The 26,754-nt window shown below is 45.6% G+C and overlaps 1 long non-coding RNA gene across 1 annotated transcript in view; it reads right to left on the bottom strand.

Moving 5' to 3' along the window:
- The window catches only part of LOC122939624, a 61,510-nt gene extending 43,728 nt beyond the window's left edge, over nucleotides 1-17,782 (bottom strand). The window contains exon 1 of the long non-coding RNA XR_006390126.1: nucleotides 17,633-17,782. This is a non-coding gene — a long non-coding RNA (uncharacterized LOC122939624). The remainder of the gene's footprint in view (nucleotides 1-17,632) is intronic.
- Nucleotides 17,783-26,754: the final 8,972 nt, after the last annotated feature.

The following is a 26,754-nucleotide window of genomic DNA, read 5'->3' as shown; positions in this document are numbered from 1 at the left end:
AGATATAGTTCAGGACCCAGGGGGAATATATTGTGAATAAGCGCAATAAACTGACGACTGTAGCCAAGATCAGGCAATGGAGATCACTCTGGATCCCCGGACACCGGGAACCTCATATCATGACCTCTCCATCCAACCCTTCCACAGCCCTGCAGAACCGTAGCTTGGAGCTCTGCTACGATTACCAGCCATTATAATAACCAGTGATACAATGTAACAGTGACACCCGGCAACAATACTGTCATCAGGTTTATGTGTTTCCAATAATTATAATCAAAGGACCCAAAGGGCATTTACCCCTAAAACAGTAACGTCACATCCTTGAATCATCTTCCAGGGAGATAAATAGAGCAGAGGGGCCCCATAGCAGAAATCAGAATTGAGCTCCCATGTTCCTGCCATCTTGGTGCCCACCTCTCGGCCAAGCTTTATAGAAGAGCTGCATTCCCGACCAGATGATATGGAGAGATGAGATCTATAGACACAAGCCCTAGGAAAGGAGGATAGGGCTGGTGTAGGCGGGGCCCCTCCTGCCATGGGCCCCTGAGCAGCTGTAGGAGCTTCATCTATGGTATGCGAGCACTGGTAGTACTTTGTTGTCCAGAGTAGAGGTGGAAGCAGTTACATGTGAGTAGGTCCTCAAGTAAGTGGTAACGGTTGTCGCATTTATGGGAGTGGACTGTCACTGCTGTGGAGGCTCTCTGGTTGTCACTGTTATGGGATCACACTGGTTGTCACTGTTATGGGGGTAGGTTGTGGTTGGCACTATTATTGGAGCACTCTGGTTGTTACTGTTATGGAGTTTCTGTGGTTGTAATTGTTATGGGGCACTGTAATTGTAAATTGATATGGGGGTAATGTAGCCAGTGTTTCGGCTATTTTTGCTATGGGTGTCCTGTGTCTGTCATCGTAATGGGGGCGCTGTGTCTGTCATTGTTATGGTGGCACTGTGTCTGTCATTGTTATGGGGCACTGTGGCTGTTATTTTTATGGAACACTGTGGCTGCAATTGTTATGGGGAACTATGGCTGTCATTGTTAGGGGGCACTGTCACTATCATTGCTATGGGGGCACTGTGGCTGTCACTGTTATGGGGCACTATGGCTACCATTGTTATTGGGGCACTATGACTATCACTGATATGGGAGCACTATGGCTATCATTGTTATGGGAGCACTATGGCTATCATTGTTATGGGGGCACTATGGTTATTATTGTTATGGGGGCACTGTGGCTGTCATTGTTATGGGGGCGCTATGGATATCATTGTTATGGGGGCACTATGGCTATCATTGTTATGGGGGCACTATGGATATCTTTGTTATGGGGCACTATAGCTATCATTGTTATGGGGGCACTATAGCTATCATTGTTATTGGGGCACTATGGTTATCATTGTTATGGGGCCACTGTGGCTGTCATTGTTATGGGGCCACTGTGGCTGTCATTGTTATGGGGCCACTGTGGCTGTCATTGTTATGGGGGCACTATGGATATCATTGTTATGGGGCACTATGGCTATCATTATTATGGGGGCACTGAGGCTAACATTGCTATGGGGGCACTGTGGCTGTTATTGTTATGGGGCACTGTGGCTGTTATTGTTATGGGGCACTATGGCTATCATTGTTATTGGGGCACTATGCTATCATTGTTATGGGGGCACTATGGCTATCATTGTTATTGGGGCACTATGGTTATCATTGTTATGGGGCCACTGTGGCTGTCATTGTTATGGGGTCACTGTGGCTGTCATTGTTATTGGGCCACTGTGGCTATCATTGTTATGGGGGCACTATGGCTATCATTGTTATGGGGCACTATGGCTATCATTGTTATGGGGCACTATGGCTATCAATATTATTGGGGCACTATGGCTATCATTGTTATTGGGGCACTATGGCTATCATTGTTATTGGGGCACTATGGTTATCATTGTTATGGGGAACTATGGCTGTCATTGTTATGGGGCGCTATGGATATCATTGTCATGGGGGCACTATGGCTATCATTGTTATGGGGGCACTATGGATGTCATTGTTATGGGGGCACTATGGCTATCATTGTTATGGGGCACTATGGCTCTCATTGTTATGGGGGCACTATGGCTATCATTGTTATGGGGGCACTATGGCTATCATTGTTATGGGGCACTATGGCTATCATTGTTATGGGGCACTATGGCTATCATTGTTATGGAGGCACTATGGTTATTTTTGTTATGGGGAACTATGGCTGTCATTGTTATGGGACACTATGGCTATCATTGTTATTGGGGCACTATGGCTATCATTGTCATGGGGGCACTATGGCTATAATTGTTATGGGGCACTATGACTATCATTATTATGGGGACACTATGGGTATCATTGTTATGGGGGTACTGTGGCTGTCATTGTTATGGGGGTACTGTGGCGGTCATTGTTATAGGGGCACTATGGCTATCATTGTTATGGGGGCACTGTGGCTGTCTTTGTTATGGGGACACTATGGTTATCATTATTATGGGGACACTTTGTTTGTCATTGTTAAGGGGGCACTATGGCAATCATTGTTATGGGGGCACTCTGGTTATTATTATTATGGGACACTATGGTTATCATTATTATGGGGACACTGTGGCTGTCATTGTTATGGGACACTATGGCTATCATTATTATGAGGGCACTATGGTTATTATTATTATGGGACACTATGGTTATCATTATTATGGGGACACTGTGGCTGTCATTGTTAAGGGGGCACTATGGTTATCATTATTATGGGGACACTGTGGCTGTCATTGTTATGGGGACACTATGGTTATCATTATTATGGGGACACTATGGCTATCATTATTATAAGGGCTGTCTTTAATCACAGGGAGCAATGAAGATACTTGAAGTAAAATTGATAGGATGGAAACATGGCTTTATTTCATGTATCTGGAGGCAGGCTCGGACTGGCCCACAGGGGTACAGGGGAATCCCCCAGTGGGCCCCTGAGCAAGGTGGGCTCCTAGTCTCCCACCCCCTGCACAAGTAGAACATAACACATTAGATTTACTGCACTACATACTAGGGATCGACCGATATAGATTTTTTAGGGCCGATACCGATACCGATAATTTGTGAACTTTCAGGCCGATAGCCGATAATTTATACCGATATTCTGGGAATTTTCATTTTTGAAAAAAAAATTAAAATTCCCACAAATCTGCTGAAAATTTATGTTTATTGTTAATGTGTATTTTTATTTTTTTGTAAATCTTTCTTTTTCATTTATATTTAATATTTTGGTGTTTTTATTTTTATTACTTTTTTTTTTTTTTTTAACTAACTTTTAGCCCCCTTAGGGACTAGAACCCTTGTCCTATTCACCCTGATAGAGATCTATCAGGGTGAATAGGAGCTCACACTGTCCCTGCTGCTGTGTGCTCTGTGCACACAGCAGCATGGAGCTTATCATGGCAGCCAGGGCTTCAATAGCGTCCTGGCTGCCATGGTAACCGATCGGAGCCCCAGCATTACACTGCTGGGGCTCCGATCGGAGGAGCAGGGGAGAGGGGATTCTGTGAGGGGCGCACTGCGACTGGGGGGAGGGCGCACCACTGCTTAATACTGGGGGGGAGGGGGGGGCGCACTGCGCCACCAATGCTTAATACTGGGGGGGCTTGGGGGGGGGGGCGCACTGCGCCACCAATGCCTAATATTGGGGGGGAGGGGGGGCGCACTGCGCCACCAATGTCTGATACTGGGGGGCTTGGGGGGGCGCACTGCGCCACCAATGAAGCTTAATCTCTAATTGATTCATATACAGGAGGCGGGAGCTGCAGGATCACATAGCCGGCTCCCGACCTCTATGAGCTGTAGCTGCGATCCGCGGCACCTGAGGAGTTAACTACCGCAGATCGCAGCTACAGCTCATAGAGGCCGGGAGCCGGCTATGTGATCCTGCAGCTCCCGCCTCCTGTATATGAATGAATGATAGATTAATCTTCATTGGTGGAGCAGTGGCCATAGCTCCTCCCCTCCTCCTGTCCCCTGTCCTCTCATTGGCGGCAGCGGCACAGGGGGAGGAGACACTGCTCCTTCTCCCCTGTGCTGCTGCTGAGGGAACACAGAGCGCTGACATGCAGCGCGATCTGTGTTCCCAGGACGTTATCGGAATATCGGCAAAATAAATGCCGATACCGATAACGTTCAAAATCCTGAATATCGGCCGATAATATCGGTAAATCCGATAATCGGTCGATCCCTACTACATACATATATTCAATGTACAGAACCTCCAGCAGCCTATGGTCATATAAAAAACTTGTTAAATTATTTATTATATTTGAATGTATCCGTATGGTGGGCCCCCAAAATAATTTTTACTGGTGGGCCCTAGGTACCCCAGTCCGACACTGTCTGGAGGGGTGGCCCTTCCATGATCCCGGGTTAACCCAGTCCAGTCCTATAACTAGTTGTATGATTGCATAACTAGGCAGTTCTGCCAGAGGAATCTGAGAAGACCGGTTGGCAGCCTGCGTGAGAGCTGTGATGGAGGCCATATTGGAGGTCACCCTGCTTTATAAGAAACATAGAGCTGAGGACTCAAGGACTTGAGGCTAATTCAGGAATCTGCCCCTTTATCTATATAACCTTTCAGACTGACACAATGTAACAGAACTATGCTGTTCCCGGCATGCGGAGGACATGTGTCCCGTTATTGGCCAATACTGGATGTATTTGTGGAAAGCTGGTGACAGCACAGACTGTAACTTCTGAGGAGCGCGGCCCCACGAATAGATCCTGCAGCTGACCCAACAGCTGAATTACTAAACCACAATCCCCCGTAACTCGGTGCCGCAGCCAAAGCCTGGAAACGGAGAGTCCAAGATACACAAAGAAAACGCGATTTCTTCCGAGGAGTTTTTTATTTGTCCTCCTGCTGGAAGATCTGAGAACGATCTTACACAACGTGCAACCAACCATAGAAAACCATAGAGAATGTAACTCCTTAAAGGGATTGTTCGGTTATAGCAAATAAAGGTTATTCTTTGTGGAATGAAACGTTCTACAATTTTCCGTTGTACTTTCTGTATCCATTCCTCACGATTCTTCACGATCTCTGCTTGCTTTCATGTAATACAGGGATGACCAACCTGCGGCCCTCCAGCTGTTGCAAAACTACAATTCCCAGCATGCCCTTATAGCTGTAGGCTGTCCGGGCATACTTGGAGTTGTAGTTTTGCAACAGCTGGAGGGCCGTAGGTTGGGCATCCCTGATGTAATAGAAATCTTAAAGGGGTTGTCCAGGATTTTGATATCAAAGGCCAATCCCAGTAGACAACATCAGATCGGGGATGGTCTAAGATCTCGCGACCCTACCGATCAGCTGTTACCTTGCAGCTTTGGCGCTGTACCCACACAGCTCCCATCATTGTGGACGGAGCCTCGTTCACATTTCCGTGTCAGTGTCACGTCCGTGAAAAAACGCGTACGCGTTTCATCCGTGAAGATGTCCGTGAAGGATCCGTGGTTGGTCCCTGGGTCCGTTTTTACCATCCGTGTGTTATCCGTAATTCACTGACGTTGCTCAGCTGAAAATTAATTTCCAAAGAATCCCCTATTAGTCTTCAGTGAAAAACGGAACGGACAGATGTGTGTCAGTAATTTTTCACGGATCCATAGACTTCAATGGGCGTGCTTCATCCGCATCACAGATCAAAGTACTGCATTACGGACAGCACACGTTAGTTAATAACGGAAATGTGAATGAGGCCTAAGGTATGGGATGCTCAACCTGCAGCCCTCCAGCTGTGGCAAAACTACCACTCCCAGCATGCCCTAATAGCTGTGGATTGTCCAGGCTTCCTGGGAGTTGTAGTTTTGCAACAGCTGGAGGGCCACAGGTTGGGCATCCCTGCTCTAAGGCGTGGGATCAGCAACCTCCGCCACTCCAGCTGTTCGAAAACTACAACTCCCGGAAGTGAACCTCCTTTCACTTCTATGGAAGTTAAAAGAACAGCCAAGCAAGTGTACATGCTGGGAGTTGTAGTTTCACAGCAGCAGGACCGCTGCTCTAAGGGCATGTTCAGATGACAGATTCTTCATACTGAAAAATCTTCAGCCCTATATTTCTGACACGGATCTGCTAATGGGGCTCATACGTGTGGGGTTACCCATGTCAGTTTCTGTGCGGTCAAGAATTGACGTCAGTTAAAAAATATATATATATTTTTTTTACTATGATGCATATTCCCATTGAAAACAATGGAGGGAGGAATAAACGGTTTTCACACTGTTTTTACCCCTGTGGCCAGGACGGATTCTATCCACTGAAAGTAAGCATCAAAGGGTACTTTCCAATGACAGCAAGCAGAGATCTTGAAAACCACAATAATTGCATAGCATTTCATTGCACAGTGCATGCATGCTATTTGCAGAAATCGTTAGATGGGGTCTCAGCAATGCCCCTGCCCAAACATGATGGAGGCTGAAGCTTGATCTCCTGAACGACCCCGACCACAGCTTCCAGGGAAGTGGCATGGCAGGGATGGGGGCGAGGGTTGGATGAGTAGGCAGTGGCCTAGGGCTCCGTTGAGACAGGGGCACAACCACTTTTGCATGCAGTGCTGCAATCTGCCTAGTCCCTGACCGTGATCCACTTGTTCCAATATGTAACCATATTAAAATGTTCTTATAGTTGCAGGATGACACAATGGTTTTACATAAGCCGGCGCAGGCATGTAAGGAATGTCCTACATCTGGCAGTCATATAGCGGGTGGATCCTGCATTGATTACATAACACGGCTGCGGTATGCTGAGGATAATGGCGGCACTCAGGTGTCATCAGAATAGCAGCACCAAGCCTTGATCAAAACCCAACTTCAAAGACCATTTCCCCGTCATAGGGCTCATGCACACGACCGTATGTATTTTACGGTCCGCAAAAAACGGACCTGCAAAAAATACGGATGACGTCCGTGTGCATTCCGTATTTTGCGGAACGGAACAGCTGTCCCCTAATAGAACAGTACTATCCTTGTCCGTAATGCATGTTCTATTCTTTTGCAGAACGGACATACGGAAACTGAATGCACACGGAGTAACTTCCGTTTCTTTTTGCGGACCCATTAAAAGTAATGGCTCCGCATATGGTTTGCAAAAAAATAATTGAAACGGACACGGAAAGAAAATACGTTTGTGTGCATGAGACCTTAGAGACATCATCTGTACAAAGAGCGTCGCTCAGGAGGACCCAGCATGTCCATGAATTCCATACACAGGACACTGAATTCAACGTGAATTGTGTAATGCTTCATTTCCCCTGTGGGGGCGCTGCAGGGAAGCTGAATACATGGTGGTGGGTTCCCATATTAATTCTGATTGCTGAAGGTTGAGATTGTTAAAAGTGGACAACCCCTTTAAGTATTATAACCTTGTAAATCCATTGTTTCCTGTGTGTTACGTGATGATTTCTTCTCTGATCACATTTACAGCTAACTTCTGATGCAGTGCATTGTAGGGGCTCAGAGGACTGCTATGCAGTAGGTGATCAGCAGGTTGGTGTCACAGACATATCGAGACATACGGACTTCCCGTCGACAGTGAGTGGCAGGAGATCTGTGAGACTGGCAACACGTGGTTTGATCAGACAGGTTTTCCTTGTGGATCAATAGGTGTCTGTGTTGTTTCTGGTAATGGCCACATCTCTAACCTCCCACTATGCTGTGCGGTTTATAGCTTCTGTTGGACCTGTGGATTGTTTGTGGTTGGATCTTGGCTGAGTTCCGGGTGCTTCCATAGCCTCTTTGAAGTTAAGTCTTTCCTTTCCCTTTTGTATTTGTTGGATTTTGTGTGCTGCATTTCCCTATTGTTTGTATTAGGCCTGTAGGAGACTCCTGTTTGTACTTACTTTTGGAGGAACAGGTAGTCTCATCTCTGCCATTAGTACCAGGGTCCTATAGGGCTTGATAGGACTCTAGGTATTCCTGCGTATGAACTCACCTACCTTTGGAGTCTGTTCATACTGGTAGTCAGTCAGGATTTTGGTTAGGGTTTTCACTAGGTGTCCATCTTCCTCTCCTAGTTCTCAGGCCTGATTCCCTGTTTCCCCCTTCCCGCCAGTGGCGTACATACAGGGGTCGCAGTTGCGACCGGGCCCGACACTCCAGGGGGCCCGGCTGCCTGTGGACCCCCCTGGCCCCTGCAGTCAGTGTTCCCTAGAGGGCCTTTCATTACAATAAAAAATCTAAACTAAGTATGCTGACATGGAGAGCGGCGCCCAGGGATCTCCCTGCACTTACTATTATCCCTGGGCACCGCTCCGTTCTCCCGGTATAGGCTCTTCAGATTTTCGGCTCAACTGGGAGGAGCCTGCTCTTGTTCTCCTGGGCGTCTCCTTCTCCCAGGCTGGAGAAAAAAACCTCTCAGGCTATGAGCTGAGCGCTGCGATTGGCCAGCGCTACAGCCTGGGAGAAGGAGACGCCCAGGAGAACAAGAGCAGGCTCCTCCCAGTTGAGCCGAAAATCTGAAGAGCCTATACCGGGAGAACGGAGCGGTGCCCAGGGATAATAGTAAGTGCAGGGAGATCCCTGGACGCCGCTCTACATGTCTGTATACTTAGTTTAGATTTTTTTATTGTAATGAAAGGTCCTATTTTTAACTAAGTTGCGCGCGTGGGCGGCCGCGCAGCATTTATTGTGGCCTCGCTCAAGCTGCTGGCAAAATGCCAGCGCCCAGCAGTGAGTGTCAGAAAAATCTCCGTCATGCGCCTCCTGCCCCGTCTGCCTGCTCCTCCCACTTTATGAATGAAGCAGGCAGGCAGGGCAGGAGGAGCATGACAGAGGGAGCTCAGGGAGAGATGCTGGCTCGTGGACCCGCACAGTGCATGGCCCATGTGCCCGCCCCACTGCCACGTGCTCTGGATCTCAGCAGCAGCAGAAGAAGCGCGGGGAGGAGCTGGGCCATGACCGTGGAGCAAAATGTCCTGCAGCAGAAGTTACTCCCAGAAGGTAGGAGCTGCCCCCAGTGTGTGCACAGCGCCGGGCACTGCACCGGCCCCGCCGCCAGTGTCCCCACCTCCTCCCTCCCCACTGATACATTACTAGAAGCCAGGCACTTATGGGGGATCTGTGGAGAGTGGAGGGCACTTATGGGGGATCTGTGGAAGGCACTTATGGGGGATCTGTGGAAGGCACTTATGGGGGATCTGTGGAGGGCACTTATGGGGGATCTGTGGAAGGCACTTATGGGGGATCTGTGGAAGGCACTTATGGGGGATCTGTGGAAGGCACTTATGGGGGATCTGTGGAGGGCACTGTTATGGGGGATCTGTGGAAGGCACTTATGGGGGATCTGTGGAGAGCACTTATGGGGGATCCACAGATCCCCATAACAGTCTCATCCACAGATATCCCATAACAGTGTCATCCACAGATGGCAGTACAGCAGGATTGCCATCCAAAATTAGCCTGTCCCGCACAAAGCGGTACTGTTGGGAGGCATGTTGGGTGAATGGTAGTGGAAGGGGGGGGGGCGGCGGCGGGTTGCGGGGGAGCGGCGGCGGGTTGGGGGACGGGATGGGGAGGGGGCCCCATGGATCAGTTTTGCGTCGGGGCCCCATGGATTGTGTGTATGCCACTGCTTCCCGCCTATGCTCGGTGTGGTGTTTCCCTCCCACACTGAAGCGTGACAGTAGGTCACACGTCTGACACTGGAGACGGGTTAACCCATTGTCTTGTTTCCAATGACAACCAGCAGAATTTTGAAAACATCTATTGTTGCCAATGCAGAAAAAAACTGAAAATCAACATTGGTAGAAAGAAAAAGACAGGAAAGCAAAGCATATCTAATACACCATATCCCATATATAGACAGACCTGCTCTCAGCTGAGGGGTTGTTACAATTGTGCAGTGAGCAGCAGCTGCCCAAATCTCTCTGCTATGTTTGATACTATGTATCAGTCCATACTGAGAATTGTCTGGACTGGATACAGTTGTATCCAACTTCTCACTCTGGAACAATGCATTACGTCATTACTCTGTTATTCCTCCTGGAAATGCACAAATACGTTGACAACTGGGCGCTGCCATTCCTTTTGTCGACAGGACTTGATTCTGCACACTTTGACATTGCCCAATCCGTGCTGGTCGTGTCAGACTGTGACACACTATAGACAAGGGGACTGGTAACACCCAGTTGTCTATTTATTAACACGTTTACGGGGGGAATAACAGAGGAACGTCAAACGAAGAATTAAAGAAATGACGCTCCAGGATTGTTATTTCATGGGGAATACAACTGTTTGCTCAGACAGACATGTCAGGAGGCCAGGCTGGTGGATGGACTTTGCTTTAGCAGGAGTTCAGTCAGGACGTGGTTCCTGGAAATGTCCCTTGTTATTCTCCCGCATCAACAGTTCCCCACAAAACTCTCACTTCATAAATACCGCGCGCCGTCAAACCCATGCTCTATACCATTTAGGTCAATTAAGGATTCAGCTCTCAGCCCTGCGCAGCGTTGTGTACAGCCCACATATATACACAGCCATGGCTCTGCATAGGGGCTGTATATATTAAACGGTAGGATATTTCTCATCAAGACTATCTGCAAAGCTGCTTCATTTTTGTAAATCCCCTGGAGCTATTACAACGGGCGTAACGGTGGCATAGTCTCTAATTGACATATTTCTGTAATTCTTGCACCCATAAAAGTGTTATCCAATGGGGGCAACCTCCTTTTCAAATATAAGTGGTGATCATGGGTGGTCCAGCTCCTGAAAACCACTAGGCCTAAGCAGTAGACGCTCTCCACTCTGGTCGATAAGGGGGTCCAAGGGCCCCTTATAATCCTTATGGACAGGGGTTGTCCTGAGTAAACAACCACCTTAAAGGGAACCTGACACCTGGATTTTGTGGCCACCCCCGAGCCATAGCTATTATTTCCTTTTTTCATGGCAAAAGTTCAGTTCACTGGCCTCATCCTCTATCTAAATACCCTGGTCCAGGCAAAGTGGCTTGTTGGCCTCACCTCCTGGCAAATACCTCGGTTATGCTCCTGAACCACTGCTACCTGATGCTTCATCTCTTATGATGCTTCTGATTGGTTCCTGATCTGACATGTAAAAATAGAAGAGGGAATTTTTTTTTTAAAAGAAGGCTTTTGGCCCATATGTAAATGACCTTTCTCGAGTCAAGGAGGTGGGACCACTTGGGAGAAGAGTCAAGGATGTACAGTATAAGCCCAAAACCTTTCCAATCAGTTTTGGTTGACAACCCTGGGGACAGGATACATTATCTCCAAAATCCTCTATTGTCTTCTGCATCTGGCAAGTTTACACTAAAGTGCAATGCTCTGCTGACAAAATGCTGGAATTCAGCGCATGCGCAGGGAAGTTGGGTGTACCTGCCCTAACTTTAGCGGGGTCACTGTGCATGCGCTAGAATCCAGCGATCTGCAAGAGAAGGGAAGGGCTGGATTTTCCACACTTAAGATGACATACCCTGTTCCCAGTCAAGCCAGACTGGTTGAATTTTGGGCATGGACCTATCCCCAAGAAAGGTCATCAATATCAGATTGTCGGGGGCCAGACACCTCCACCAATCAGCTGTTTCGGGCATGCCGCAGGTGTCTCGTCGGTGGAGGGTTAGACACATTCTGTTCCCTTTGGGGGGCAGGTTACAGGCTCTGAGCAATGTAAAGGAGCAGAGGTTGGTTGTAGCTTCTGGAATCCAGTGGAGGATGAGGATAGTAGGTCGTAGGAAGTGATTTTAGGTGGTAGGAATACAGCTTTGTTCAGGATTAGAAAAACATGGCTGCTTTCTTCCAGAAACAGCGCCACTCCTGTCCATGGGTTTTCTCTGGTACTGCAGCTCAGCTCCATTGACGTAAGTGATATAAAATTGCAATAGGACTCACAACCTATGTCGCAGATGTGGCGCTGTTTTTGGAAGTTGTCATGTGTTTTTCTCAATATAGTCTAGTCATGTGTCTTTGCACTGGGTACGGGCTTTCTGTATTTTAGGGGGGCCTTTCGGGACTTAAACATCGGTGACCTATTCTCAGAATAGGTCATCAATATTTGATCGGTGGGAGTCTGATTATTGACCCCCTGCTGATCAGATGTTTGAAGGGCCTGCAGAACTCAGATGAGCACTGCAGCCCCTTCACAGTCTACCAAGTACAGCGCCGCCCATTGTATAGTGGTTGTGCTTGGTATTGCAGCCCCGGTCCAGTCACTTAAATGGGACTGAGGCCATGTGACCGATGAATGTGATGTTACAGGCCGAGGCAAAGTCCACAGCACTTTCCTGAGCACCATGGCTGCTTCCAACAGCTGATTGCTGGGTTACCTCGGGTCGAACAGCCATTTTTCAGATATTGATGACCTATACGGAGGACTGGTCAGTGCAGTATTTTTAATCATAGCATTCTAATAATTTCAACAGTCTTTCCTCTGCAGCTTTCACTTTCAGTGCACGTGCAGACTATTGCTTCACCTTCTCATTGAATCGGTCAGGGAGCTGCAGTGATGGCTCAATCTGTAGCCCTTATCTCTGAACCCCTGACAGCTCATGAGCACTTATTAAAGCTAAATTCTTATCAAGTGTTTATGAGCTGTTAGGAAAGTACAGATAAGGGCTACAGACTGAGTTGTCAGAGCAGCTCCCTGACGGATTCAATGAGAAAGTAGAAGCAACAGTCTGGAAATGCGCTGAAAGTGAAAGCAAAGCTGACAAATTTTATGATTTTTAGGCCAAAATGAGAATGCAGTGATTGATAAAAATTGCCCCTAAAGGTGTCCATAGCGTTTAAGTCTTGGACAACACTTTTAATTGCAGTCCATGGACCTTAGGCCTCGTTCATATTTCCATGTCAGTGACACGTCGTTAAAAAAGCGTACTTGTTCCATCCGTGAAGGATCGGTGGTTGGTCCATGTGTCTGTTTTTACCATCCGTGTGTCATCCGTAATTGACTGACGTTGCTCAGCTGAAAATTAATTTCCAAAGAATCTCCTATTAGTCTTCAGCAAAAAACAGATGCAACATGGACACAACACGGATGCCCTCCGTGTTGTGTCAGTGATTTTCACGGACCCATAGACTTCTATGGGCGTGCTTGGTCTGCATCACGGATCAAAGCAGTGCACGTCCCTGCGATTTTTCCACGTTCAGTAAAAAAAAAATGCTGATGTGTGAACAGACGCATTTAAATCAATGGGTACGGGTGTCGTCCGCAGGAAATGCGGACAGCACACGTCAGTGAAAAACGGAAATGTGAATGAGGCCTTATTGGTGCAGATTATTGTTATAAATTGTTCCCAGTTTTCCAGGTCACTTTGATCTTGGTTCATTGTATTTATCTCCTGACATTGATGGTTGTGCCTCCATCTACACTGCTATGCCCGTCTCTGCCCTTGGCATCATGCTGCGGCGTGACTGCGATCTGCTCACCTGCTGCTGTTAATCTGCCGGAGTTACACCATCGCCTGCTCTCTGCAAAACACTTTGGGAATGATCTGCTGTCCCCAGAATTGTGTAAACTTGCTCCATCAGATAGAAAGCACAAGGCTTCTTAAAGGCAACCTGCTGGGGCTCTCATGAGCCAAATGTCAAGGTTAAAAGCTAAAAATCTAACTGGATCTCTGGATCTGTTCTCCTTTGATGGGATCTACTGATATTTTGCGATCGTCCTGCTAAAAAAAACTTGGAAATCAGTCAACATTCTTAATATCTGTATCTGCAACTTAGGCAAAACTACAACTCCCAACATGCAGGGTTATAGGTTTGGATCAGCTGGAGAGCCACAAATTGGAGACCACTGGTCTAGGGCATCCCTTAAGCTCTTCGGTCACACGATGGGTGTCATGGGCAAGATCACCATGTAGCCCTAGCCTTATAGTTAAAGGGGTTGTCCAGAATTAGAAAAACACGGCTGCTTTATTTAAAAAATAGCACCACCCCGGTCCATGGATTGTGTCTGGTATTTCAGCTGGGCTCCATTGGTAATGCGGCAGAGCTGCAATACCGCACACAACCTGTGGACAGGGGTGGTGCTGCTTTTAGAAGAGAGAAGCCTTGTTTTTGTAGCCCAGGACAACCCTTTAAAAAAAAAACAGAACTTAAGGCGGCTTTTGTCAGAAGTGGATGAAACGTGGCTGCTCGCAGCTAGTTCCATAGATTTCAGTGGAGAGAACTGCACACATTGGGGGGCATTTACTAAAATACACACGAATTCTGGTGCTGAGGGAGTGCCGAGCTTTACAGTACAATCAAAGCTGGATGGTGCATGCTGCGATCATCTCTGTTGGCCTGTGCAGAACATTGCACATGTGAATTGGACCATTGACTTCTATGGGTCAGTGTTCAGTCCGAGACTCTGCATTCTGCACTCGGATATGAACATCGCCCGTCTGAACGAGCCCTTAGATCTGGGGTAAAGGTTCCAGAGGATCTGACATCATCAGTCCTTTACCAGATGCATCAAGTACTGCACGTCTTGTGGTTTCAGCCTCTAAATATAGATAAAAGGAACCTTAATGAATTCAGTGCTGAACAGCGAGTTGTTGTAATAGCAGACACCTGGAGATCACACATGTAGGCCATCAGACTGTAGACCATACCTTATTAGTGAATTATGTCATCCAGGTGAGAACTTGCAGGTGTCATTAAGACGCTGAATCACTGTAATTTGCTGTAGAGGATGCAGCTGACAGCAGAGGTATTACATCCAAGACTGAATGGAGAGGTAAATTGCCCTTTATGCAGAATAGGTCATTGGATAAAGATGTAATTGTATACGCTTCGTCCTTGTTTGTAATTGAGTTGATAATATTCCAAGCAGAAACTCCGCCAACGGCGTGGTCTGCCTATATTGGCAGTACGCCACTGCTCCACTGTCCAGGACCTTCTCCTCTGCTCTATTTTGCTTCTCTCCTTTCTTCTCTGCTCCTTCTCTCATTTCTTCTCCTCTCCTCAGTTCTTCTTCTCTCATCTCTTCTCCTCAGTTCTTCTCTCATTTCTTCTCCTCTCCTCAGTTCTTCTTCTCTCATCTCTTCTCCTCAGTTCTTCTCTCATTTCTTCTCCTCTCCTCAGTTCTTCTTCTCTCATCTCTTCTCCCCAGTTCTCCTCTCATTTCTTCTCCTCTCCTCAGTTCTTCTTCTCTCATTCTTTTCATCTCCTCTGTTCTCTTTACTTCTCCTCTCCAGTATACTCATTTTCTCCTTTCTTCTTAACTCATCTATTCTCCTTCTCTCATTTCTCTTCCTCTATGGCCCTTCTCTCCCTTCTTCTCCTCTCCTCTATTCTCCTCCCCCTTCTTCCCCTATCCTATCCTCTACTCTCTTCTCCTTCATTCCTTTCTTGTCCTGTCCTCTGTTCTCCTTCTCTCCTGTCTTCTCCTATTCTCCTCTATTGTCCTTCTCTCCTTTCTTCTCCTCACATTATTTAAAGGGGTTTGGCCAAGACTGAAAGTTTGGTCAGTGACCCCAACAGGGATCCCATGTTTCCGTCTTGATGGAGCAGCAGGGCAAAAAAGACTGGTCTTTACTGGATAGGAGATATGTTTTAAGACCCAAAAACGACTGGTCTTAAGCGATCATCCTCCCAAATTAACCCAGGATTGGGAATCAGTTTTCATAACTGTTTGTGGGTTCATGCATCCCTACCCTGTTCTCTTCATAGGTGGAGACTCACTGCCATGTTCTTTGCATGGGTGGAGCTTCACTGCCCTTTTTACTTCATAGGTGGAGCCTCACTGCTCTGTTCTCTGCATGGGTGGAGCTTCACTTCCTTTTTCTGTCCATAGGTGGAGCCTCACTGCTCTGTTTTCTGCATGGGTGGAGCTTTGCTCCCTTTTTCTGTCCATAGGTAGAACCTTACTGCTCTGTTCCCTGCATGGGTGGAGCTTCCCTGCCATTTTTCTCTTCATAGTTGGATCCTCACTGCTCTGTTCTCTGCATTGGTGGAGTTTCGCTTCCTTTTTCTGTCCATAGGTGGAACCTCACTATTCTCTGTTCCCTGCATGGGCGGAGCTTCCCTGATATTTTCTTTTCATAGGGGGAGCCTCACTGTTCTGTTCTCTGCATGGGAGGAGCTTCCCTGACCTGTTCTTTCCCAGACCTCCATATCAGTTACTGTCTGTGACTACTGCATATTCCATAGATCTGGTCACTAAGACAGGAATTGATGTGATAGATGACCACAATCATGTTACATGTCATGGTATGCAGTTCACATAACGTTATGTCATTGAACTTTTGGATTTAAATAAAGTTACAATAAACATGTTAAGGCTGGATGGTGGTGGTAGTCATCTTGTTGTTATGACCTTTCCTGCATCTTATCAAACCTCTAATTCTTGACTTTGTTGACAGCTTCTTCCAATGCTTTCAGACATCTTTACGCTCCACATAAAAATGTGCCAGTGACATTCAAGGTTTACTTCAGATCGCAGTTATAAATGCGGTGCCAGCTTCTTGCATAACCTCTGAGAGAACACAACAATCATCAGGTCTTATAAACAGAGCGTCTCAACTAAACATCTCCTGGTGCACGCTGTGATGTATTATTATACACAGGAGACGCAGTGACCACTGCTGACCCCAGCCTGTGCGAGGAGCTGTTATAACCATCATCATCATCATCATTATTAACTTCTGATGGGAACTGGGATACAAGAAGTCCAAGGCTCTGAAGTTCCCAATAAAACATCACACAAAGTCCACTGGCATAAAATGCAACAAATTTGCTGACTTTTTCCAATAGCCAGCAGAATAGTGAGTGCAGCTCTGGAGTATAATACAGGATGTAACTCAGGATCAGTACAAGATAAGTAATGTAATGTATGTACACAGTGACTGCACCAGCAGAATAGTGAGTGCAGCTCTGCAGTATAATACAGGCTATAACTCAGGATCAGTACAGGATATGTAATGTAATGTATGTACACAGTGACTGCACCAGCAGAATAGTGAGTGCAGCTCTGGAGTATAATACAGGATGTAACTCAGGATCAGTACAGGATAAGTAATGTATGTACACAGTGACTGCACCAGCAGAATAGTGAGTGCAGCTCTGGAGTATAATACAGGATGTAACTCAGGATCAGTACAGGATAAGTAATGTAATGTATGCATACAGTGACTGCACCAGCAGAATAGTGAGTGCAGCTCTGGAGTATAATAAAGGATGTAACTCAGGATCAGTACAAGATAAGTAATGTAATGTATGTACACAGTGACTCCACCAGCAGAATAGTGAGTGCAGCTCTGGAGTATAATACAGGATGTAACTCAGGACCAGTACAGGATAAGTAATGTAATGTATGTACACAGTGACTGCACCAGCAGAATAGTGAGTGCAGCTCTGGAGTATAATACAGGATGTAACTCAGGATCAGTACAGGATAAGTAATGTCCTGTAGTGATTCAACTATTTCTGCAGATTGTATATAGACTATAAATCTGTGCTTTAGCGACACATTTCAGTAATTATAAAGATATTTTGGGAACTGAAATAACTTACACAGAGTCTTGGAGCTAACCCTTTCTGCAGATTGCGGGCTGAGGGGTGCAGAGTTTAGATCCAGATGGAGTGTGGTAGGTGCTGTAGCAATGTCACAGCAGCAAAGTCTTTCTACCATAAAAAATAGCACAATACCTTGCTGTCTGAATCCCATGTACAGCCTTGTCGGTTCTGGACCTTGTAAGGTGTCTGATCTCAGGGGGTAATCTGCTGATGAAGTAGCTTCTCCGGCAGCTGTAGTCTCAGAGATGAAGGTTCTCTGAGCTTTGGCCTAGTTCTGAAGAAACTGTCACACACACGTCCTTCCTGTAGCTCAGCTCAGACAGACTCTTGAACTAACTAACCAGGGAAGGGGGACCCTGTCCATCACCCTGGAAGCGTAATTAGGCTGCCAATTAACCATATGTTGCCCATACATTGCTGTTTGGTATGCAGAGTGCATAGAAACATAAATTATTTAACATTAAATCTCAACATTTCACTTAGCAGCACTAAATTAACCCTTTGCAGTGGTCCACTGGTGCACTGCACCGTCATGTTGTGGACTCAGGACTGTGCGGGCATGCGGCAATTTGTTGGCTGGTTGATGCTATCAACTCTTACTATATACACCCCTGACTTTTTATATTTTATTTGCCTTCTGTTAGCTCAAAATGAATTTCCCCGTAGCTTGAGAGTTAGCAGTTATGTTCTGGGGTACAGTTTGTATCTTCTACTTGTTTTTCTACTACGTGATTTCTATTTATGATCATATCAGAGCTGCGGCTAGATACATTTATACTTTTGTATGTAGTTTTATAGCATTGGCTGCTTTATTAATGTATAGGATAACCATAGGGGCCACGATAATTGTAATATGTTGTGTTCTTATTCATATTAGGACTAGTGAAGCCGCCTTCCATATTTATTGTTGCACTATGAAATCCTGAGTCCTCGTGCCACATGGTGTTCTACTCTTTTTTTCTAGGTCTCAACTATGGACTTTTTTTTTGTTTATTATTGGGGTGCTACCATCTACACCCACTCGTTGCTTTTTTTAGGCCATGTCTACACTTGACAATTGACCCTCATGCTCTTTGGGTGGCTGTGGGGTCAGAATGACTGAAAATATACATTTCATGTAGTCCTCCGCAGCGTTCTCTGAGGCCATTTAGGTAAAGTACAGACGATTCTCTTTTCAAAGTGGAAATCGGAACAGCAGCCAAGCTCCTCGGAGAATGGATATGTTTAGAAAGGCCAGGACTGATCTGTTCTAGGAAATCTTCCAGCTCTTTAATCAGTCTGTTTTCCTAATAAATCTAACTTCTTAAACAATATCAGAAAGGAGCGCGGCTCAAGAAACCGGAGAAAACAGCCCTGAAGAAGGGGGAAACATGGGAATACAGAGAAGATTATTGCATGGTACTGTGGTGTAGTGTGTGATGTTATATACACAGCTGAGTCCTATTATTATGGCCACTTCCTAGTTTCAAAGTTGGCAGCTTGTAGCTCATAAAGGACGTCACGTATGCTGAGCAGGTTCGGTGGGTATATAAGGTGTGCTGAGCAGGCTCGGTGGGTATATAAGGTGTGCTGAGCAGGCTCGCTGGGTATATAAGGTGTGCTGTGTAGGCTCGGTGGGTATATAAGGTGTGCTGAGCAGGCTCGCTGGGTATATAAGGTGTGCTGAGTAGGCTCGGTGGGTATATAACGTGTGCTGAGCAGGCTCGGTGGGTATATAAGGTGTGCTGAGCAGGCTCGCTGGGTATATAAGGTGTGCTGAGCAGGCTCGCTGGGTATATAAGGTGTGCTGAGCAGGCTCGCTGGGTATATAAGGTGTGCTGAGCAGGCTCGCTGGGTATATAAGGTGTGCTGAGCAGGCTCGCTGGGTATATAAGGTGTGCTGCTCGGTGGGTATATAAGGTGTGCTGAGCAGGCTTGGTGGGTATATAAGGTGTGCTGAGCAGGCTTGGTGGGTATATAAGGTGTGCTGAGCAGGCTTGGTGGGTATATAAGGTGTGCTGAACAGGCTCGGTGGGTATATAAGGTGTACTGAGCAGGCTCGGTGGGTATACAAGGTGTGCTGAGTAGGCTCGGTGGGTATATAAGGTGTTCTGAGCAAGCTCGGTGGGTATATAAGGTGATGTGAGCAGGCTCGGTGGGTATATAAGGTGTTCTGAGCAGGCTCGGTGGGTATATAAGGTGTGCTGAGCAGGCTCGGTGGGTATATAAGGTGTGCTGAGCAGGCTCGGTGGGTATATAAGGTCTGCTGAGCAGGCTTGGTGGGTATATAAGGTGTTCTGAGCAGGCTCGTGGGTATATAAGGTGTGCTGAGCAGGCTTGGTGGGTATATAAGGTGTGCTGAGCAGGCTCGCTGGGTACATCAGGTGTGCTGAGGTGGCTCAGTGGGTATGTAAGGTGTGCTGAGCAGGTTCGGTGGGTATATAAGGTGTGCTGAGCAGGCTCAGTGGGTATATAAGGTGTGCTGAGCAGGCTCAGTGGGTATATAAGGTGTGCTGTGTAGACTCAGTGGGTATATAAGGTGTGCTGAGCAGGCTCAGTGGGTATATAAGGTGTGTGATAAGCTGTCTGCACACGCATTCCTTGTTGCTGTCATGGGTAAAAGGAGTGATTTATCAGGGTTGCAAAAAGGGATGATTATTGACTTTCAGGTCAAGGGCAGTACTATACAAAAAAGTAAGACCACCCCCTCCAAAAAATGTAACAAAAAAAAAAAGGCATTGCATGCTACCATGGCTGCAACATAAATGCATACAAGGACTACAAGTAGCATACTGCCATACGCAAAGACATATGACTAAATGGAAATTGCATTACTGCTATAGTTACTATAAGAATATGAGAAGCTATCTGCACACATTTTTATCAAAATTGTGTCCATCTACCAACGGTAAGGTGGCTTCCAACACATGGGACCTGCACTATCAGACTTGCCTCTCCAGGTACATAGACTGCTGGGACACAATCAAATCTATAAATAAAAAAAGGAGACAGAGAACATTTGTGGGAGACAACCACAGCTTTATGGAGAACTCTGTCCATTATGTAACTTAAATAAATCAATGCAACTCAAAAACAGGTGATTTTCTACTGCAGCGGCCACATAGGTAAGTAAAGATGACTTGAAATCCTAGCATTCATTAAAACAGAGCATATGTATTCCTTCCACGCAGCCAGATGGGACATCTAGACAGAACAGAGGAAAGTATAAGAATATAAAACAAATATTTTATTATAGCATACCATAAACAAGGTGTATGATTCTAATCCACACCCGGTAGCCCACAAGGGAGGGTGATCAGGGGTTGTTTTCTTTGGCTAGGGAATGATCTAAAGAGAAAGAACATCCTTCCCTAGCTCATGGCCAATACAAGTCCTGCTGGAAAATCCTGTTAAAGGTAGATTGCCTAGAAGTCAGAGGCTCACAGGCCTAAAACGGCCATAAAATTATATGCATGTGCAGCAAGTCCTCAAGGAGCCAGTGCAGAGGATAGGGGTGGTAGTGGCTCTGATGAGATGCCGCTGATGAGCCGTTGCTCGATGGGGATCAGTGCAGTGGAACGGTGATTTAAAGATTCAGGCCAGAAGTAAAAGAAAAAAAGTGTCTCTTTACTCAGTGAAAAATATAACTTGGAATACATCCAGCAGCAGTTTGTACAATGTGCAATTTCTGTCCTCAGATGATGGCGTATGTTGGCCGACAAATTGGCAGTTTATGGCACTTCTGATGTGCTGCTTTGCTTCTCCCTTGAATTTCTGGCTAACTGCTGGACGCTGGCACTTGTTGCTGTAGGTGTCCACTGTGTATTGCAGGCTGAGTACAAGACTTTAACTATTATAATACTGCCTCCTATGTACAAGAATATAACTACTATAATACTGCTCCTATGTACAAGAATATAACTACTATAATACTACCTCCTATGTACAAGAATATAACTACTATAATACTGCCTCCTATGTACAAGAATATAACTACTATAATACTGCTCCTATGTACAAGAATATAACGACTATAATACTGCCACCTATGTACAAGAATATAACTGCTATAATACTGCCTCCTATGTACAAGAATATAACTGCTATAATACTGCCTCCTATGTACAAGAATATAACTACTATAATACTGCCTCCTATGTAGAAGAATATAACTACTATAATACTGCTCCTATGTACAAGAATATAACTACTATAATACTGCCTCCTATGTACAAGAATATAACTACTATAATACTGCTCCTATGTACAAGAATATAACTACTATAATACTGCTCCTATGTACAAGAATATAACTACTATAATACTGCTCCTATGTGCAAGAATATAACTACTATAATACTACCTCCTATGTACAAGAATATAACTACTATAATACTACCTCCTATGTACAAGAATATAACTGCTATAATACTGCTCCTATGTACAAGAATATAACAACTATAATACTGCCTCCTATGTACAAGAATATAACTGCTATAATACTGCCTCCTATGTACAAGAATATAACTGCTATAATACTGCCTCCTATGTACAAGAATATAACTACTATAATACTGCTCCTATGTACAAGAATATAACTACTATAATACTGCCTCCTATGTACAAGAATATAACTACTATAATATTGCTCCTATGTACAAGAATATAACTACTATAATACTGCTCCTATGTACAAGAATATAACTACTATAATACTGCTCCTATGTACAAGAACATAACTACTATAATACTGCCTTCTATGTAGGAGAATATAACTACTATAATACTGCCTCCTATGTACAAGAAAATAACTACTATAATACTACCTTCTATGTAGGAGAATATAACTACTATAATACTGCTCCTATATACAAGAATATAACTACTATAATACTGCTCCTATATACAAGAATATAACTACTATAATACTGCTCCTATATACAAGAATATAACTACTATAATACTGCTCCTATGTACAAGAATATAACTACTATAATACTGCTCCTATGTACAAGAATATAACTACTATAATACTGCTCCTATGTACAAGAATATAACTACTATAATACTGCCCCCTATGTACAAGAATATAACTACTATAATACTGCTCCTATGTACAAGAATATAACTACTGTAATACTGCTCCTATGTACAAGAATATACAGTAACTACTATAATACTGCCCCCTATGTACAAGAATATAACTACTATAATACTGCTCCTATGTACAAGAATATAACTACTATAATGCAGTCATAAAGACATAGTGAAACATCATACATAAAGTAGAAATCCTTCTCTCTTTACAGATGGCTACATGGTGATTTTTCTGTTCATTGTTACGCAGTGTGTTGTGCTGTGGATACTGATGCAGATGACTCTCGGGGACAGAACTTTCTGGCTGTGTTGCATTATACACTATGTAGAGGACACAGATGTCACCACCGTACAGTAGTAAAATTAATGGCGCCTGTGATTCAGCTGTATCATCCCTGGCTGATCTCTGTGTGCAATTATTTTAACGACCTTGTAAAACTAAGAGAAATGACGGCAGACCTGTGAATAGAAACGTCACATGGCTCAAAGCTTACGCACCTGCAGATCAGGGCTGTAGTAGAGCCCGGGCAATCTAGGGCCCTGCCCTGGCCCGTTTTCTTTAACTACTATGATGCTGTAGGACCATCTGAAAAGGTTCACACTGCACCTTGAATGTGTTTTTGCAGCTAGACCCTGGCATTTTTGCATGTTTTTTTTTTTTTGCAAATCATAGCAAAACTACAACTATAATCAGGTGCAGGACCTTTGGTGACTTTAGAGTGACATGACAAAGGTCCTACACTGCAGGGGAGGTTAGTGTAAAGGGTCCTCTCTAGAATGGAGGTGACATATTCCCAATGCAGCTCTATGGAAGGGAAAAATGGAGAGGAAGAATTCAGCTGCAAGTTACTGCTGGAGGAATGTAATGAAAGGATTGACAACAAGAGGAGATCAGTCTGTAAGGAGACGAGGGCATGGAGGGATGCTCTGTGAGAAAGGAAATGGGCATAGGAAGCATAGTATGGGGGCAGGCTCGGACTGGCCCTACAGGGGTACAGGTGAATCCCCCGGTGGGCCCCTGTGCAAGGTGGTCCCCTAGTCTACCACTGACATATAATTAGGGTAGCTGAGATTGTATACAGTACATTGCATATGTCCATATAAAAACTGGGTAGTGTGGGTAGGTAGAATATGCATGTAGCTTTATAGTGGGCCCCCAGAATTAATTTCACTGGTGGGCCCTCAGTCCGACAGTGTATGGGAGGCATAGGGAGCAGCCTGTGAAGAGAACAGTTTATGTGGAAGGTGAGGCAGTCTGTTTGCAATCGGTGGTCTTCAGAGAGGAGCAGTCTGCATGAGAAAGAGGGGAGCATGGAGAGTTGTCACCGCCACTTCTGTGAGAAGGTCTGACAGACGTCCTTTTCTACCTCTTGCATTATGTTCTTTGTTTTGGTTTCACTTTCTCATCTCATTTCCTTCTCCCAAGTGTCACCTATTTAGACTAATCCTCTTTCCTTTATATTCCCTCCCATACTGCCTCACTTTGCGGTTTATACTACTTCCTGGATTGAAGTGTTCACTGCTGGAGGCTGCTGCTGCTGCTTGTTCAGATAAGTCCTTTCATGTATTGTGTTTCCTTGCTGGCTTGATTCTAGGTGACCCTGACTCCCTCCGTATGAAGTGCAGGAGCCGGTGGTCGTGTCCCCTCACTATTAAAGGGTTTTCAGGTGTCACACAGTCTAGGTACGTGGGCATGCAATCGTCTACCTCTGAGACCCTTGTATGTGCTTAGCAGTCAGGGTGAGCTCTTTGGGTCTTATAGGGGTCACCTATATGCTCCTTAGTTTGGGATCAAGCCAGTCGGACGTTTATTCATAACTTCCAGCTATCTGCAACATCATCCGTGACAAGAGTAGTCTGTGTGTGAAAGAGGAGGGATGTGAGGAGCAGTCTGCATGAGAAAGAGGGGAGCATGGAGAGTAGTCTGTGTGTGAAAGAGGAGGCAGGAGAACCAGTGTGTGCGAGGAAGAGGGGGCATAAAATCAGTCTGTGTAAGAGAATGGTGGTATGGAGGAACAGTCTGTGAGTGAAAGGGGTGGTATGGGGTAGCAGGCTGGAGGATTTCCCATGTCACGAACCAGTGGGTGTGTACGCACTGTGCCACGTGTCCTACCTCCTCTAAGAGCGTTGTCTAAGTGAACCCCTAATTCTTTGCAGTGCCCCTGATAGTGGGGATAGCCTTTCCTGAGGGGAACACCAGGTCACTACCTCTTGAGAGGGATTAGCACACGAGGCAGCTGGTCCAGACGAACCAGGGGGTTCCAGTACAAGTTACTAGAGGTAAAGTCGTAGTTACCGGGATGAGTCGCAACAGGAGCGACAGTGCAGGACCCAAGGATGAGGGAGAGGTGAAGTCAAACAAGCAACGGGTCGGGCAGGCCGCACAGGTACAGGTCAGGCAATCCGGGTGGGCAACAGGAGAGTTGAGGCAAAGCAGGCAAAGATCAAACAGGTAGCAGAGTTAAGAAACACAAGCACGGGTCAGGTACACAGGAACACAAGCAGAGATAACAGCAACCTTTTCAGGACACATGGATCTGGTTGCTCAGGCTCCTGGGAAGGCGGCTGAGCCACTTATATAGGTGAAGGAGGGCTAAGATTGGTCAGCACCGTCTTATGTGGTAGCCCTAAAATGACAGGAAGTGACGCGCCATCCCTTAAGGAAGTGCTACAGGGAAGAAGCTGAAAGTATGCTGTGTCCATTGCTGGAAGGAATCCGTGGAGCGGATTCCAGGACTGCTGATGCCTGCAGAGACAGAGTCCAGGCCTGTGGTTAGTGAATGGGGAAACACCCGAAGCAGATCACGGCTGAACACAGAGCCCAGAACCGCGGCAGTAAACAGGGGAACATCGGCGGACAGCAACCGATGTTATAACCCAGTAGCTTCTTGGCATTAGAATATGTCTTATTTGACAAATAGAAATTGGATTCCTCAGTAGTAAATTCTGCAGTCAGGAGATGTATTCATGGTGGTGTGGGACAGATGGAGAACAAAAGGATGAAGAAAGTAGAGTACAATCAGAAGACCTAATGTCCATACATTTACATTTTAACCACTTTAGGACCAGACACTGTTTACATAGCAAAGATTAAAATAATCTACTTGACACCACTATCATTTTGACCACCCAATAGAAGATGACCTTATCCATAGTAGTTATATCCATAGTATTCAGTATATTGGGCAGACTAGATGGGCCAAATGGTTCTTATCTGCTGACACATTCTATGTCTCTATGTTTCTATATGCTCGCGCTTCTCTCACCTTGTTCTAGGGATTGGTAGGCATTTCAATGCTCAGACCCCCAGCGACACCCAGCGATTACATTTTAATATATCTCTATAACATATGAAAACTATTTTGAAAAGCTAGTGTCAGGACAAGTTGTACTTTTGAAATGCACCAAAAATGTACTTTTGTGGAAAGGGAAAGAAATACCCTGAGCTATACTTACTTGTGTCATGCTCCGCTCCCTCAGGCCCTGTACTAGACATAACACGGTGGTCTACATTTACTATTAGATTGAATAGACACGTTGGCTGGGAGTCTTCTGCTAGAATTATCACTGTGGCTAAAAACGAAACCACTAAATGCAATTTTTCTTGCTCCAAATTGTGCCACTTTTTTGCCAAAGTCAACAATTAAACACAGTAATCAATGTGTCCCAGTGTATCCGTTCTGTTGGAAGTGTTCATTTAATGTAATCACTTATACTTGAGGAGCCAGAGCAGAGGATGGGAGTAGTTGTGGCCCTGATGATGTGTCACGGTGTACTCCGTCGGGCCATGGCACTCTGGGGCTGGTGCAGCAAAGGAGGGGCACTCTCTGTAGCCAGGGCTCCTGCCTAATGGTAGTTTGGGGGGTACCCTTGATGTTAAATGTCCATGTGGGTGCAAGGCAGGGCTTGAAATAATGTAATGGCCAGCATGTGATGCTAGGAGTGTCAGTAACCAGGCCAGATGGAACTTAACAAAAGTCTCTCTTTACGGTACACAAAATAGTACTTCCAGCAATTGTCTGTACACAGTGCAAATTCTCCCTAGATGTCCAAGCATGATATAAACAAGTAGTTGAAACCAATGACTCCCACCCCAGATTACTATTTCTCTTGCTACAGTCTTTAGTACTGGGATCTCTAGCTAGCAACCATAATCTGTTCCAATGTCTGCAATTCAC

Source organism: Bufo gargarizans, chromosome 5 (genome assembly GCF_014858855.1).
Source record: "Bufo gargarizans isolate SCDJY-AF-19 chromosome 5, ASM1485885v1, whole genome shotgun sequence".
NCBI lineage: Eukaryota > Metazoa > Chordata > Amphibia > Anura > Bufonidae > Bufo > Bufo gargarizans.
This window is presented reverse-complemented; position numbering and strand designations above follow the sequence as displayed.